Source organism: Mugil cephalus, chromosome 7, assembly GCF_022458985.1.
Source record: "Mugil cephalus isolate CIBA_MC_2020 chromosome 7, CIBA_Mcephalus_1.1, whole genome shotgun sequence".
In the NCBI taxonomy this organism is placed as follows: Eukaryota; Metazoa; Chordata; class Actinopteri; order Mugiliformes; family Mugilidae; genus Mugil; species Mugil cephalus.
The window spans coordinates 14,766,371-14,781,344 of record NC_061776.1 but is presented as its reverse complement, the minus strand read 5'-3'; the positions used below and the strand labels follow the sequence as shown (position 1 = coordinate 14,781,344).

The following is a 14,974-nucleotide window of genomic DNA, read 5'->3' as shown; positions in this document are numbered from 1 at the left end:
GACACATTTGCTGACACAATCAAACAAACCTTTTTAATCTCCATCGCCCCCTTTTCTAAATTCTTCTCATTTCGGCCTTTGTTCTGTGCTGAAGTAATGGTTTCTTATGCTCATATCGACCGAAAAATCTGTGGAATTATTGCTGCTTTATGCAGCATAATTGCATTGTGGGGGCCAGTATTGTGATCTAAAGAGGAATATCTACTGAACATGGCCCATTTGTCTATTTCATTGTGCTAGAATTAGTACATGGGGGTAATGCACATAGGCATTGTTTACTTTTACTAAAATTAAAAGATGTTGCCAGTATTGCAATCTTCTCTGCTTCTTGCTGTCTTTACAAAAATGCCATGTTGTTCTCACAGGCCTATGGCCTTCTAAGATGCCCTCTGTCACATGGAACGCAGCACACCCATATGTTAGTTGTGCTGAACAGCTGGATGCCGCGTGGAGACGTCTGAAGACTTCCCACCGTTACACGTGGCGTGCATGCAAATAGAAAGCCCGGCCCGGCTGCACTGCAGAGGACAGGGGACAGATAGCGCGGCTACTGTGTAGTTACTTAAACACAGTGTGCAGAATCTGCATTACAATTTAAACATGCCTACAGATGTCAAGCGCGCATTTAATGTGTGTGGTGGGTGGATTCGATGTTAAAACCTGGCGCTGTGCTAAAAAAAAAAAAAAAAAAAAAAAAAAGCTAAACTTATTCACCACCCACCACTCCCTGCTTCTCTCCTTTCTGTGTTACAGTGCCTGTATACAGTGAGCGCTGCTGTCCAAAAGAGCACAATCAATACACGCCAGATGCATGGTGGGACCGGGCAAAATTCTGCTGCAGAGCTCTGTGTGCCAGCTACTTGACGAATTACAGTGTGCGAGAGAAACATTTTCTACAGGCACAATGAGGAGAAATATAAAAGCAAGCTTGTCCAACAGAAGATATCCGGTCGTTTTGTGTTATCTTTCATTACTCAGCGTTTGGAATTGATTTGCATATTCCCTTTCACTTGGGCAGATCTGGTTAGATTATCTGGTTTTTAATAGAATTTACAAAAAAAAAAAGAAAAAAAAGAAGAACAGCTAAAGGTGACAGCAAGGACGGCAGACTTTGCAATCACCAGTCCAGGCTCTCAGTCCCTCTTCCTGAACGGGAAAGTGAGTGAAAGTCTGATTAACTAGCTGGGCTGGAGCCAGTGCAGAGGCTGTTGAATCTGTAATGTTTTTAGCTGTTTGGAGCGACACCAGGGGCTATTAGCAAATGTGTTTAACAAAGTGGCGATAATTAGCGGCGAGAGATTTATATCGACTCTCGGTCTCCGTCACTTAAAATTTATCTCTCGTTTAGAGCACCCATCCCCGTCTCCGAAAGCACGTAGCTGACATTTCATTTCAGACCGTCATGTGAGAGAGCAACAGCACAGCATTTAAAAAAATAAAAATAAAAAATGAAACAACCTAGCATCCATCTTCCCTACTTGGTTGCAAATGGGCCTTTTTGTGCTGAAGCATCCCGGGTCTGAATAAAACATGAGTGGGAAAATCAGAGCAAAAAATAGCAGTGCTTTATCCAGGACCGGATCTTACTGGATGCTCCTGCTGCATGCACGCGTTCAATCAACCGTCACCTGGCACACACCTGCCAGCCTCTGGAGCAAGATAGTTTAAAGAAAAAAGACATGCAGGTGTTTTCAATACGCTTGCAGCTCTCTCTCTGTCCTCTCCCCCCCGTCTCTGCTTTCTTTTCATCCCTCTCCCTCTTTCTGTCACACTTGGAACTGTGGTAAAGGCTTCTGTCTGTGATGTGCTTTCCACATGCCAGCTGAGAAATAACCCCCTTTTTTTTTCTTTTTTCGAAAGCCTCCCAACCTGAAAGCGCCATAACGATGTGCGTCACATTTATAGTAAGTGTGGATGCACGTTGAGCGGAGAGGGGAAAAGATTCCAATGCATAATGAGAGATAAGATGACCAAGGAACCAATTATAGTGGAGGGGAGTGCTCTGACTGAATCACTGTTACCCTTTCACAGAATTTAAACCTACACAGAACAAATTCTGCTGGGTGCTAAAACAAAGGAGGCAGCACGCAGTTCATTCTCAGCAGATATTGTCAGGGAGGCATACGTTGTCACCCCGTTAAGTGGAGATGATGAATGTGCGAAGAAAGGCATTTGTTGCAGGTGTCACCAATGCAGCTCCCATAGTGCACCAGCTATTTAAGTCCTTTCTGCTGAGTAAGTGTCTTCACAGAGTTAGAATCCCCCCAACACTGCTGCAAACCTGGGACTCAGTTCAATCAAAGCTGCAATGCAGCACTCAGCACTCCTTCGAAACTCCATCCTGTCGCTAATGATAAATCCCAGGCTACAGAACCAGGTTAATATTTCCATTACCCAAATTATAAGTGAAGCAAATCCCCCTTTGACTGTGCATTATGATACGATATTTGTTTATCTGCACCATTGGGTGATTGTTAATCTGCATTTGATGAGTGATTTTGTCACAGTAAAACTTTACACATGAATATTATTATAAATTGTGCCCCTATATATATATATATATATATATATATATACACATATATATATATAAATATATATACATATACATATATATAATATATATATATATAGGGGGACATATATATATATATATCATCATCATCATCATCATCATAATATATCATTATTGATTGCAATGGAGTTCTCTGTGAATATTAGTCTCTAATGAGTAGGTACTTGTTATGGTTAAATTCTTCTGTTCTGGAGTGTTGTGTTTTCGAGACACAAAACAAGTTGATGAATGAAGTCTGCACTTTTCAGACAGTTACGTAAGCCTGTGTAAAGATAGTCTAACAGCCTACAGGATAAACGGCTGGGATCTGAAGAAGCAGAGCAATTCCGAGAAATTAAGTGACTGAACTAAACTAACATTTTGTTCCTATCCTCTTTCCAGCAAATCTCACAGATCCGGTGCAGAATTGATTCTTAAAGCTGTGTTTGTAAAGTTGCACATGTTAAAATGAACATGTGATTTTTCCTACATCTAGCTCCAAAATACTAAAACAAAGAATGAGGTGTGAATTTTTCAAAGTCCAAATGTTAAATGTTACATCTAAATGTAAATGTTAAATGTTAAATTTAAGTATTAAATGTAGCACTTGGCGAAACTAAATATTACTACTATGCTAACTGACGCTGCTAACTGACCTTGGTTTGTTGGAAGATGTTGGAGGAGTGATTTTTGACTGAAATTCAGACTTTTGTCAATGCATCTACATGTTCAGGTGCAGCGCGGCGACTCCTTCCAGGTCCAAACCATGAAAGCGCCGTTAAGTTGGTCCTCCAAGTAACTTAGCATGTGTAGCGTGGAGGTAAAACTATCTGACTAGCTGGAAGCTTCCACAGCTGGAAGCTAATGCTACCAGATATAGTAGCATTAACTTTATGATGATGTTCATTGTTACGCTACACATGCTAAGCTAGTTGGAGGACAAACTTACCTAAACATCAGGTAACGTGAACAGTTTCCAGAAGGACAGACAGAGAAATACAGCAATTTGTGTCTGAAAAGATGAACAAAGCTGGGCATCCCCACTGCCAACATGTGATCTTTACTAAATGGGTTCAGTGCTGCCATCAAAGTTAGGACTTATGTATTCAAAAAATAATTAATTATTTTGAAATTATTAAAAAATATGCCAGCAAATCTTGATTTGATGTTATATAACACTAGACTACCTGCCTGAAACCGAGGGACACCTAATAAGAGGACGCCTAAGCTCTTTAGTCGAGCGTACCCTCTAAAGTGTGGTGTTCATCAATGATTCAGTCGGAGAAAAATCTCAGCTTGGAGACAGTGAGAACATCCCAGAGGAGCGGTGCAGTCTGCCTACCAGATAAGTGCTCTCTGGAGTCTGCTTTCATTTTAGCCGATGTCTAATGTTTCTCTTCTTTTGAATGCCATCAAGCAGTGGTTGCAAAAATACAACCAACCCTTATTACCCACAGATCATCTTTTGCACAGCACAACATGTCCATGGCCCATCTCAAAAGGCCGCGCAGAAATAGGAAAGTATGCACAGTTCCTTTTCTACCTTTCATTAAAACAGGACCTACTGTGCAGTCATTATGGAGATGTTGATTTCTCCCTAAAAAGCAGAGTGTCCGTCTATAACCTTGCCCGAAACACTGTTTCTTAATTAACTGAAAGAAAAAGTCGAATAACAATTGTGTAATCTCCAGCTGCATGTTTTTCTTTGAGCTCTGCAGAAACAGGACAAAGACTTTTAGACAACGTGTAGTTTAGGTAATACAGTTGATAAAAATACAAATACAAATGTTCTGTGGTCCAACAGAATTTACCGTCTTTTTTAATTTCATGGGAGGTGGCCAGCAAAATTAAAAATTATTCAAAAGACAGATACTGTACAGAGAATACAGTTTGATTGTGGCTGATGAAAATGAGGCAGTTAATTTTAGGCAGCACTACTGCTCTCTGGTGGAGCAGGGACTCCATTCAGCTATTGCATGAGGTTGTGTATACACAAACAAATGTTCTGAAAAGATGTAATGGACTTGAAAATGAACCACTAATAACCTTAATAATTGAACACATTTTTTAAGCTGACAACACAAACAAGCAGTGTCGGGATGCATAAAACTGATTTGTGGCTGGCAATTTTCTCCACAATTTCCATAGTTTTACAGCCTGAACAATTAATTTATAACTAAAATAATCACCATTCACCAAACACATACGCACGCACACGCACATGTTTGAGTACAGAGCTCTGTGGAGTTATGGTTCATAACTTATTTCCATATGAAATGAAATTGTATATGTCTTGCACTATACACCAATCAGGCATATCATTATGACCACCTTCCTAATGTTGTGTAGGTCTCCCTTGTGCCTCCAAAACTGTTGTGACTCATCAGGGAATGGACATGGACCTTCTGAGGGTGTCCTGTGGTGTGAACAGAGTGTTGTTAATGGGGGGCTTTTGGGTCCTATGGGTTGAGCCAAGGGTCATCTGTGGATCAGGCTTGTTCCAGTGCATCCCACAGATACTTGATCAGCTTGGGATGTAGTGAATTTGGAGGCCAGGTCAACACTAGGCTAAGTGCCAGGTCAAGGAATGCCAGGTCAAATGTAGCCGACCGTAACTTTAAACAGAGCCTTTTCTTTGTTTTAACTACAGCCAGATGTTCTTGGAAATGTTGTGTAATTCCATTGACATATAAATGGCCATTCCCTTGTATGAACCTCTTTAGCCTCTTTAGCTCATTGTTTAATCGAAAGGCCTGCCTTGACAGCCACTTGAATGAAGGCCGAAACATCTTCAAGAAACAGCTTAAACGTTAGCTGTGCGGTGTGCTATCAAAGAGGTTACACTTTTTTCAATAAACAATGCAGTCTTTACACTCCAGTAACTTTTCCTTTCAATCACGTGAACCTTGAGCAAAGACCCACTCGACCGGCCTTTCTTGCGCATAGTTTTTGCCTTGTGTTTCAACAGGTGCCATTTAAGGTATTCTTGACAGGATTTTTTTTCACCACCTTACCATATGCGGTCTCAACAGTGTTTTGCATGAACTGTTTCCAACTGTAGGAACAAACACAGGGTTGCTTTTTTGCTGTAGCCCCTGATTTGGTGCAGAAAGAAGAGACATGAAGCTTTTCTCACGTGCTTCACAAATGCGTGGTGTTACACTTACAGTGTGAAGTTTTAAATGCAGAATTTCTTTCAGGCACCATGCACCAGAACTGTTTCATGCCTATGATCTCAACCTCACAAATGTTCTCTTACACCGAGGAAAGAGGTATGATCTTCAGACTTTATGTCACATGAAACGAAGACATTTTTTTTCACACATGGTGCACTTACTGGTGTGAGGTTTAGTCAGGGCGCCATCTGCTCCATCTAGAAGAGCTGCATTCTGTTGATTCCCCTTATATTTGTGTCGCCCAAGGTGTTCTCCCATGGAAATTGATTCTCTGCTTATGGATCCTAGTTTGAAGCTCCTGTTTTTTTTTCCTCCTTGTACTTTTCATAGATTTGGAGGAATAAAAGTTGTTGAGTCTGGTATGAATTATTTTGAACTGGGTAATTTATTCACTTACAGGCTATTTTCACACAGCAGTACAACAATACTGATAAAAATCTCCATCACATGGTGCAGTGACGATCACCCGAAGCTCAGTATGAGAAAAATCAATGAGCTTGTGGAGGACTACAGGAGAAACAGGAGACCATCTGTCCCGGTTTTCATCCCATCACCCGGAGCTTAGCAAGCATGCAGTTATTCAGTTGAAAATAATACATACCAGAAATACCTTTTACTCTATTACCTCCAAACCTTCACTATAGTACATAGAGTAAATAAGTATTTTTTCCCTTTCTTTTCTTTCTTTTTTTTTAATTTGTTGTATTTTATGCAGCTGTCCCATCTGGATTTATGTGTATCACTGAAGACTGCCATACAGATACAGATTATTCGTATGGGTGAGTCTCTAAAGCAAAATGGGCATCATCATGTTTATTCTGCTTGGTTGAAGCTGTGTGGTCTTGTAGGAGGGCAAAAGCACAACCGGTGAACAACTCTAGCCCCATCTGCTGGCATATTAAGAAACCAGATAATTTATATTTACATTTTATTTATTTATTTTTTTTTTCCAATTTGTGTGGCCCTGAGTAACATTGTTATACTACCAATGAGAAATGGATCTATTGCAGAATATGAGCTTGCATGGTGAGGAATGGTTTAAGGAGCTATCCTTGGAGTCAGCACTGAATCCGGGACTGAACACTGGCTGCATTTGCATGAAACTGGAACTTCATTCAGAGTTGTGGCGTGTGCGTTGAGTGTGTTAATGTAGTAATGTAGTGTAAAACAGTCAAGTGTGTAATAAGACATGCAGAGACTGGTTGCATTCACGAATTAATAATAATTAATAAATATTTAATTAGTCTTCATAAATGTGAACTTTCAGTAATAATTAGTGGTGTTTGTTGTGCTCATACTGTATTATGATAACTTGCAGGAAGCTGCAGTAACAGAATCTGAAAAATTTTGTAGCTGAACTGTAATCGACAATTATTTACTTTTGGTCCAAGACAGCTGTTACTTCTATAGTTGTGGTAAACCTTACTATCATTCATATTATCTTCTTATTATCACTCTTCACCTGAAAGTGGGGATGCTACATTTATGAAGTAGGGTCCCTTTTATCAGGTTATATTTATTACCGATAGGCATCAATGTGCCAAAATGTTACTAAACTACTAATGTGTCAGTAATTAAATCCACACAAATCCAACTTAATTCATACATTTGCATAATAGTTGATAATTTTAATTTAATGTAGCAAGCAGCGGAGGAAAACACTATTAAGTCGCTCTCATTTTCATTACACCAATGCCAACAGTTAAATGTGATTGGAGCAGGGATTCACCTCGTGTCTCATTCTTACCGTTACACGTACAGTGGGTCCATAACGTTCTCTGTGTGTAAGCGAATAGCTCATGGAGCGTTTCCATCACTGTGCTAATAAATTCCTCCAGCAGACCATACAGTGCATCAGGGCCTGCTGCTTCAGTGTCTCCCACAGAGCAGCAGACACACGCTGCAGAGGAGGGACGATCAGGCGGAGAGAGTGGGGTGAGGTAGGAACAGAAGCCTAGAGACACAAACGTAATAACACTCGGAATTAGCTTTTAGAATTGATACAACTATGGATGAAGGATGAAACTAAAATATAGATTAAAGGTAGTGTTATAAAAAAATAAAGCTACTTTGCCAGGGAAAAGGGAAACTAATTGGAGCTAGGTTCAGTGTTAACTACAGTAACTTAGGCACACATTTTAAACGTGGTTTTCACCCAGCCAATCAGCGAAGACCACTCTAGCTCAAAGAAATTTCTTGTTTCTCTGGAATCGAAAAAAGACGGTCTTGTGGCTCAGTCAGCTTCCCATATCTACAACCATAACATAAAAACTAACCATAGCGAGTTGACAAAACCAACACATTTTACGATTGAATGGTTAGGCTAAGTGATGACTTATAATAATAATAATAATAATAATAATAATAATACATTTTATTTAAAAAGCACTTTTCTAAATACTCAAAGTCATTTACATAAAAAGAACATCAAATCAACAAGACAATATAGAATAGTGCACTATAAAACACAAAAGGCTGAACTAAAAGCAATTTATGTGTTGTTTTCAGAGGATTTAGTGACATGAGCGAAATTATAGCATGAAAAATGCAGGTGCCACATTTGATCACACACCAGGTAAAACTTGAGTTACTTTGGTATGTCCATATTTAGACATACGCCCGATGCGTAGTAAGCCCTATTTCTTCTTTATAAGTAAGTCAATACAACTTAGGACATTATATTATAATGCTGGGTGAACGTTTTGCCCATTCATCCACTGTGACTTTCTCAACATCTCACTGAGTCCTGAAGGCGACCTACTTTCAGACAGCATGTGTATCACACGGCTTTAAGACAACGAATTTAGATAATGAGTAGGCACGTTGTAAGACGACGTTTGTATCACACAGCTTAGTGGCGACATACTTAGTACGTGTGTTGTAAGGTGAGGCGCATGGAGATGACGTCTGTATCACGCGGCTTAGTGACGACAAACAGTAAATGAACTGTAAGGCAACATTTGCATCACATAACTTAGAGGTGACGTGCTTAGTAGGCATGTTACTTTGGTATGTCCATTTTTAGACATACACCGGATGCATATTAACTCATACTTAGCCCTTTTGTTCTTAATAACTAAAGCAATATAGAAAATTATATTATACACCCACTGGCCACTTTATTAGGTACACCTAGCTCGTAAAAGGTTGGACCTCCTTTTGCCTTCAGATCTTCCTAAATCCTTGGTGGCATACTTTTTACAAGGTGTTGGAAACATTCCTCAAAGGTTTTGGTCCATATTGACATGATAGCATCACGCAGTTGCTGCAGATTTGTCGGCTGCACATCTATGATGAGAATCTCCTGTTCCACCACATCCCAAAGGTGCTCTAGTGGATTGAGATCTGGTGACTGTGGAGGCCATTGGAGTACAGTGAACTCATTGTCATGTTCAAGAAACCAGTTTGAGATGATATGAGCTTTGTGACATGGTGCATTATCCTGCTGGAAGTAGACGTCAGAAGATGGGTTCACTGTGGTCATAAAGGGATGATCAGCAACAATATTCAGGTAGGCCGTGGAATTTAAACCATGCTCAGTTTGAACTAAGGGGCCCAAAGTGTGTCAAGAAAATATCCCCCACACCATAACACCACCACCAGCCTGAACCATCGATACAAGGCAGGATGGATCCACGCTTTCATGTTGTTTACGCCAAATTCTGACCCTGACATTTGAATGTCGCAGCTGAAATCAAGACTCGTCAGACCAGGCAATGTTTTTCCAATCTTCTATTGTCCAGTGTCGGTGAGCCTGTGTGAACTGTTGTCTCAGTTTCCTGTTCTTAGCTGACAGGAGTGGCACCTGGTATGGTCTTCTGCTGCTGTAGCCCATCTTCTTCAAGGTTGGACAAGTTGTGTGTTCAGAGATGGAATTCTGCATTCCTTGGTTGTAACCAGTGGTTATTTGAGTTACTATTGTCTTTCTATCATTTCCAACCAGTCGGCCCATTCTCCTCTGACCTCTCACATCAACAAGGCATTTTCGTCCACACAACTGCCGCTCCCTGGATATTTTTTCTCTTTTTCGGACCGTTCTCTCAAAATTAGCAAGTTGTCTGCATCACCTCTACATGCCTAAATGCATTGAATTGCAGGCATGTGATTGGCTGGTTGACAATTTGTGTTAACAAGCAATGGGGAGGTGCATGGCTACTACAGAGTGAGGCCCTGCCTAGAGCCTGCATAAGGGTCTGTGTTAACACCTGACCCTTTGCGTCAATTAACGCAGAAGCATAAACTGCAGTTTATGTGCTTAAGTCAAGAACATATTAATGAAAATGGAGGCCATATCCCTTCTTCTTCCTCTTCTTCTTCTTCCTCACGTTTCTTTTCTTCTTCTCTTCCTTCTGGTTCTTCTTCTTCATCTCCTTCTGCTTTTTGTCTGTGAATTCTAAATAGTAAGAAAATAAAAATCTATCTAAACAGTAATATTAATACAAATAATTGCATATTTTCTCCTTCTATTTTTTTTCCATTTGCCAATTATTCATATTTTTGGCTACACTGTCCACAACATTTTTACATTTAGAGAGTGAACAGTTATATAGTACCCTGGGAATTCAGTTAAAGCTTAGTTTAGCTTTTTAAGTACCTGTGTCTGTTTGTTTATTTTTTTTTATCAGCAGTTAAACCAACTGTGCCCACTAGGTGGCGGCATTGTAACAGATAATACGTGGAGGCAGGGCAGCTCTGCAGTGAGGAGGCCTCCTCCAGCTGGCACTGCAACAATTGCAGCATTTTGTGTTCCTTTTGCTTTTTATAGCAACTTGTAGTGTAAACACGGTGGACTGAACAAGGAGAGGTGTGGGTCATTTTTTAAAGATTTTATTATTTTTGAGATAAACGGAGGTTGTTTACTTTTATTGATAGCCATATGTGAATTTAAAACACAACACGGGGAGGAACATTAAGAACATCGAAACAGAATATGTGCAGTAACAGAAACAATCAGAAAAATGCATGTGTCTACATATGTTAAAGTTTGCGGTTTTGTTTATATGGCAGCTCGTTTTCATTTTAAAGGACTGTGACACGCTGGTTTTATTACGTTCTGGAAACCTCAAATACCTAAAGGCCAAATGCACCAGATGGAATTTCAATATTTTTAGATTTTTTTTCCACATACCACGGACTGTTTTGCATTATAAACAGGTGGAGCAAACTTGTCATTTCACCCAGGTGTACAGAAAGTAAACAGGGCCTGTGCAAGGAAAACAGAGGAGACGCAGAGGAGATGGGCAGCAGTGAATTATAAGGGGGATGAAAAGTGAGCAGTGGTCTGTTTACAGTTTTCCGGAAGTGTAGTCACAAGCATCTTTGCACAGTCCCTGACAGTCAGAGTCAGAGACGGTACAGTATGAACATTTGTGTTGGCTTCAGTGCTTGGCCGAACAACATTTGCACGCCAAGAGGGGAAGCTGTTGATGTGCACAACAATTAAAAAACAAGCGGGTACATCTCTGTCTCCCGTTCCTTTCACATTTCTCTGTGTCCGTGATTTGCTGTTATAAAAGTGCTGCGGTTTGTGGACTTTACATAATCGTGTCACATTACTCCGCTGCCTGTCAGGGGGAAGACGGAGCTTAAGGCTGAAGGTGGAGCCAAGAACTGAGTTTAAAAAAAAAAAAAAAAAAAAGCGTGAGGAATCATTCTCAGATTAAAATTGCATAACAATCCTTATTTCCCTACAGCAAATTAGAAAAGTGGGGAAAAGGCAAGGCACTGCACTTTTACCATCTTATTAACTGCCTTTTAGACTGTGTTAGGAGAATGTGGTGCCGTCTTACCGTGAGGAAGCGAGGCAGACAATAATGCAGAGAGAATGACAGATGGGAAGAGACGGAGAGATACAGGGAGAACGGGAACAGCAGATTTGTAGTGACAGGCTGCTCAGTCTGAAGTTGTAAGACTGTTTAGCCTAAAACTTGCGCCACAGCCGTGGAAACCAGTCAGAACCAGAATCCCTCAAGCAAAACTCTACCAAACACACCGGTTTATTTAAAGAACGTCATAATAAGGAACCTGTGCCCGTCTCGGTCGCACATAATGACCGGAGCTTCGTGGCAACGCGGCGCTGTGAGCCAGTGTATCCATCAGATGTGAGTCAGTGAGGTTTGGCAAATACTTCTGAGCAGCTTTGGAGGAGCTTACTGTGACAGTTGAAGTTTATTGTGACAAGTGTCAGGTATGTTGCCATCCAGGTTTTTTAAAACCCGGAGTCATCCCAGGATTTCATGCTGCATCACATCAAAGTTTCCCTCATAATTATTGTGGAGGTACACCTGAGGTCATTCTTGCACTTGGTATTAGCATGCATCCGTTTCAGATCTCAGTTCTGTGCTGTATTATCCAGGGCGCAATAGAATATTTAGTGTTTTAGCTGCTCTCTAAAAACACTGGATTGCTACCTGGGTGCACTGCCTGTTAGGATTTAGCAAGAGAGAATTCACTGCTCACTCCTCGGTTTATGTATCGTGTCTCCATGCAGTGCACCCAGGTAGCAATATGTAACTGTCGTTGTTTGGAACATTTTAATGGCAGGGCCTGATCAGGGCCTCGCTGAATGATCCACTAGCCTTTCAGCTGTCAGTTGACTCAGACACAGACAGACAAATGACCATTCACACTACGGCCACTTGACATGTTTTTGGAATGTGTGAGGAGGCGGGAGCACCATAGGAATCTCACACAGGCAACACAGGGGAGAATGTAACCCCCACACAGAAAGGCCCCATATGGAAAGGTGCTATGAATAACTTTTAAATTAAGGCACTACAAAACAATGTCCTGTGTGGAAAAAAACAAACAAATACAATGTCAGTGGGAACTTGAAAAATGTACTTTATCTGCTCAAATTAAATTATATAACTACATGACCTCATTAAATTATTCATAGTCAATCATATGTGTGTTAGCAGCATGTTACTGCCGTAGCTGCTGCAGGTGGAGCATTTTTTAAACTACTTCATATACAGGAGCAGAGGATAGTTCTGAGGGATTGTGAGATGATTTATAGAAAATAGAAAAACCAAAGTCAATTTAAGGACTTTTAATCTTTCTTTCAGTATTTGCTGGCTCTGTTAACTCATCGATGTCTGAAATTTGACCCAGAATACGATAGGATTTTGTGTTAGACCAAAATTTGTTATATTATCCATATAGTGTATAATCAGTAAAGTAACTAAAGTTGTGACAAAAGAAGGACAGTGTTAAGTAGGAGTAAGTATTGCCAAATAAAACGTAGTGAAGTGATAGTATACACTGATCAGGCAGAACATTATGATATTATATTATATTGTTTAGGTCTCCAAACCTGTTATGACTCATCCGATAATGGACATGGTCCTTTTGAGGGTGCGCTGTGGTGTCTGGGAACAGGATGTTGTTAGTGTTGTTAGTCTTTGGGTCCTTTGGGTTGAGGGGTCTCTGTGGATCAGGTTTGCTCCAGTGCATCGCACAGATTCTTTTGAGATCTCGGGATCTACGCTTTGTGCTGTTTTTCGTGTTTATTTTTGAGTTGCTCCTAAACCGTTTTTGTGTGTGTGTCTGTGTCGGGCTGCGTCCTGCTGGGGATGACTGCTGCCATCAGGGAGTGTCATTCCTCTGGCGTGGGGGGTCCAAATGCCTTCCCAGCAGCGGCCAATGTTATTTACTTCTCCTGTCAGTGGTCGAGGGTATCAGTGTAAGTTAGCTTTTAATGGCAATGTTTTAGCGCAAGTATCCTAAAATAGTGCCTCCAGCAGTGGGCAGCGCTTGAGAAAATGTATTTAGCCAGTTTCCATGCAACACTGACCACCTGGTTAATAGAGGGTGCGCGTTTCCCCTTCACAGGGGTCATCATGTGTGGTCGGCTCATTAAAAATGAGCGATGCGCTGGAGCACTGACCCTGTTACATAACTCCGCCACCACATGCGGTCACTCTTCCTTGAAGCCAACAAATGACCTCTCTTTGATGATCTGACTCTTACCTAATGATAAGAGGCAGATCATCATGAAGATGTATCCCATACAAGTCGTGGTATTTTCAAGACCGATTCCAAAGCGAAGCCTCGGTGTCTCCTAATGGTCGTGTGTGAATGGAAGGCAGTAAACAGGGAGAAAGGTAATCTCCTTGTTTATAGCTGTGCAGCAAGACGGCGGCGCACATTTCTTGACTTGGTTCGCGGTTCTTTGAGCCTCACTTCTTCCTCACACACATTGCCACACTTTGCATCGGCCTCTGGGATGGAAAATGCTTCTCTTGCTTCATCTGTTAACCTCTGACTCTTTGCTGCAAAATGTCCTTACAGTATATAAAAATAGCTCATTCTCGCCGTCGGTCTCCCAAATTTTGCAGCATATTAGTGCAAGATTGTGAAACTTTGTACCAGAAAGAGGCAACCGGGGGGCTACTACCGCATTGCACCGTGAAAGGAGTACATCTGCACGTCCCTCGTTTCAGAGAGAGCTTTGATGTCACTGGAATAAGCTGCAGCTCATTGAGGGAACATCAAAGATCCTCGGCCACAACCATTCACCCCTCTGTGGGAAACGTGTTTGGGAACGCTTCGGGGTCCCTTATCTTTCCCACTATTAACTGCTTATTATCTGCCCATTACTGTTATCAATTACCCCAGAATGTGAGCAGCACGTTTGGGGACCAACTAAGTGGCGATTCAGAATTTGCCATGAAAAGATAGAATATTTAATGTCACTGTTTCTTCGGGCAGATATCTCTTATTTAAAGTGTTGCAATTTCTTCCAGCTGATCAAAGTCCATCTGTTGGGGGTTTTTCATTTGAATTCTTGTGGCGGAGAGACGTTTCAGTTTTTGCAACCATCTTTGTTGCCCTCCAGATGGAACCTCCATCGTCCTTCTGTCATTTGTAATCGGTGAATGTGCAAATACTTGTTAAGGATGCAGTCTTAATTTGTTAAGCTTAACACTTGCGCACAAATGATAAAGTCAAGTGAGTCACACGTCACTTAGAAATGAGTCGCCGGCTCTTAACTGTTGTTTCATATGCTGCTGAGCAGTTAAGACTACCGAATTTTATTAAGTGTAAAGCATCTGATGGGTGTGATTAACTCCCTAACAGTTCTTCCATTATGGACTGCATTTTGCTATGCTTTAGGTCTGACACCTTTTTTGTCTATTTTTCTGCAAGTGCAAGATGGGCCATATTTGTTATCAACTTAACCAAATCAAAAAAAATGTAATGAGTGTCATGAAACTGTTTTAGACTTGGCGAACTCTATTAT

The 14,974-nt window shown here is 40.9% G+C and overlaps 1 protein-coding gene across 1 annotated transcript in view; it reads left to right on the top strand.

The window, feature by feature from the left end:
• Window positions 1-14,974, top strand: part of LOC125011226 (phosphatase and actin regulator 1-like) — a 44,893-nt gene that overhangs the window by 2,977 nt on the left and 26,942 nt on the right. The window lies entirely within an intron of this gene.